General features: G+C 37.6%; 1 pseudogene; it reads left to right on the forward strand.

Moving 5' to 3' along the window:
- Positions 1-1553: 1553 nt before the first annotated feature.
- Positions 1554-2225, forward strand: LOC143589250 (ethylene-responsive transcription factor ERF039 pseudogene; annotated as a pseudogene).
- The last annotated feature ends 503 nt before the right edge of the window (positions 2226-2728 follow it).

A 2728-nucleotide genomic window follows, 5' to 3' on the forward strand; every position in this document is an offset into this window, starting at 1 on the left:
TAATACTCCCTCCGTCTCATTATAAGTGTCATAATTTGACTTTTCAAGTCTTTCTTTTGCAACATTTACCGTAAATATTTTTGTTCGTGTCATATAATACTTGATGAAAATTATATCAATGTAAAATACATTAAAAACCCAATCCATTCATATATTTTACATCAAGTATTATATAACACAAAAAAAAATATTGCCAGTCAAAGTTAAACAAAAAAGACTTGAAAAATCAAACTAGAACACTTATAATGGGACGGATGAAGTATTGTTTAATACCTAACTCAAAAAAAAAAAAAAGTCTGTCTGACCATCTAATAAGAGCATTTGAAGTCTGAGTTTTTAGCTACACAAACTTCAAATTGGATAGAGACTAGAGTGACAACAAAGGTGGAAGGTAGAGGTGAGGTTCGTGAGGAGATGAAATGTGTGCGGTTTGTAGCTGATTCGTTTATTGGTGTTGAAATGATTATCTTAATGTGGAAGAAAGAGAAAGAGATAACAATCTTTCATGAAATAACATATTTAAACGGGTTCAAAGCAATGATCAAATAGGTGACGTGAAGCCGCCACCGGATATCACATATACAATTATACAATAAACTCTAGTCAATTAAAATTTTGTTCACAAAGTACAGTATGTTCTAGACAAAAATAAAGTATATCATTATTCAAACAAACTTAATAGTTGATAGCTATACAAGTCTTTTAATATATATAAATAATATTAATAATTCAATTAAAAGTTGACATAAACCGTTAAATTTCTTTTATTACACTCTTTGTCTCGTTATGAAACATGTGAGTCATCCATTAATGCCAAAAGTTGAACACGTTTATAAAAAAAAGGAAAATAAAGGAAAAGCAAAAGAAGACAAGAGAAAAAATGGATTATACATAAACAATAAAACAAAAACTGGAATATTTAAATTACCCAAATCCCGAATGAATCTTTTCAAGATAAGATGTCAATTATTCATACTGATTTTGATTTTCCAGACATAACTTACCTAGAAATAGCGGTGCACGAATCGGTTTATAACTCAAAATCAGTTTGGATTAAAAGCGGTTCAATTTGTGTTTTTATCAACAAAAGTCAAAACCAGTTTATAATAGGTTCGGTTCGGGTTAAAGTCAGTTTCATGATCAAGTTATGATCGGTTTCGGTTCGGTTTTGATCGGTTTCGGTTCGAGTTTTTACCGGTTTTTGCCTAGTTTTGGTCGGTTTAGATTCGGTTAACCAGTTTTGGTGGAAAAAATTACAAACCGGGTTTAAAACTACGATTTCAATCGGTTCCAAACCAGTATCAAACTGGTTCGAATTTTGGGTTAGTTCAGTTAACCAGTTTATTTGCACGTCTCTACCAAAAAACACAATTAAAAAGAAAACCCAGACCGGACTACTTATTTTTCATGTTCATTGGTCAGTCCCTATTTAAAACCAAAAGAAAAAAAATAATTATCTTAGAAAGCTTAAAAACTATTAAAAAACAAAATACTCAAGTACAAGTTTACAACAATAAAAAATAGTTCAGTTCTCTAACTTATATGTAAGAACCAACACTTCTCATATTCCTCTACAAGACGAAGACAAGACAAGACTTCTAGTTCTAACCTTATTTTCCCACATGCTCTCATATCTTTACCCACCAAAAACTGTCTAGAATAACATGAATCACACCACCACCAACACTGCCGCCGCCGCTAAACGGCCCAAAAACCGAGAACTCACTGATACCGATATTACCAAAAAAACAAAAAAAACCGACATTGATAATATACAACAACAGCAGCAACAACAACATACAGTGTACCGTGGGGTACGCAGGCGAAGCTGGGGAAAATGGGTGTCAGAAATCTGGGAGCCAAAGAAAAAGTCAAGAATATGGCTCGGGACATTTGACACCCCTGAGATGGCGGCTAGAGCACATGATGTAGCCGCCGTGGCCATCAAAGGACGCTCAGCTATTCTCAACTTCCCCGAACTCGCTCACGGGTTCCCTAAGCCGGCTTCCAACTCCCCTAGAGACATTCAAGCCGCGGCGGTTAAAGCCGCCACATTAGTCCTTGGAAACCAAGCTAAGCCGAGCCGAATTGATCAAGTTACATGTACTTCATCTTCACCTCAAAGTGATGTAACGGATGACCCGTTTCTTGATTTGCCGGATCTTTATATGGACTTGGGTTACCGGATTGTCAACACATTGGAGGATAAGATTATTGGTAACTGAAGAAACACTAATGGACCCCGGGCAGATTACAGATAATCTGGGGGTTAAGTAATGTTTCCCACGAGGGTTAGGTCCGGCAAAGAAGGATGTTCTTCAGATGACCTGCAAAACAGACACCGTGCGCTCGTCACTGAGAAGGGGGGGGTTCCTCCTTGTGACCACCCTCCGGCGTGAGAATCAGACGAGATTGCTCTGAATATAAGTGTATATTGAGAGAAATAGCTAGTGAAGGTAAAATACCAGATGATCATACCGTTCCAAGGTGTTGGAGTATTTATAGCCGAAGGTAGGTTTCCAAGCAGGTACAGCCAGCTGTAGAATATTCCTGTTCTACCAACTATGGGCTACGCACGTGCCATGCTGGTTGGTGGGTAGGCAGCGGCTGATAGTGACCAGGCCGGCTGTGTACTATTCCTTTTCCACCAACTGCAGGCTATGTGCGTGCCACGACAAGGGTTGGTGATTAGTCAGCGGCTAATAGTGACAAACAGTACTAGAGCATG

Source organism: Bidens hawaiensis, unplaced genomic scaffold (genome assembly GCF_021521415.1).
Source record: "Bidens hawaiensis isolate Kalapana, Puna unplaced genomic scaffold, B.hawaiensis_p1.1 tig00037285_1, whole genome shotgun sequence".
Taxonomy (NCBI): domain Eukaryota; kingdom Viridiplantae; phylum Streptophyta; class Magnoliopsida; order Asterales; family Asteraceae; genus Bidens; species Bidens hawaiensis.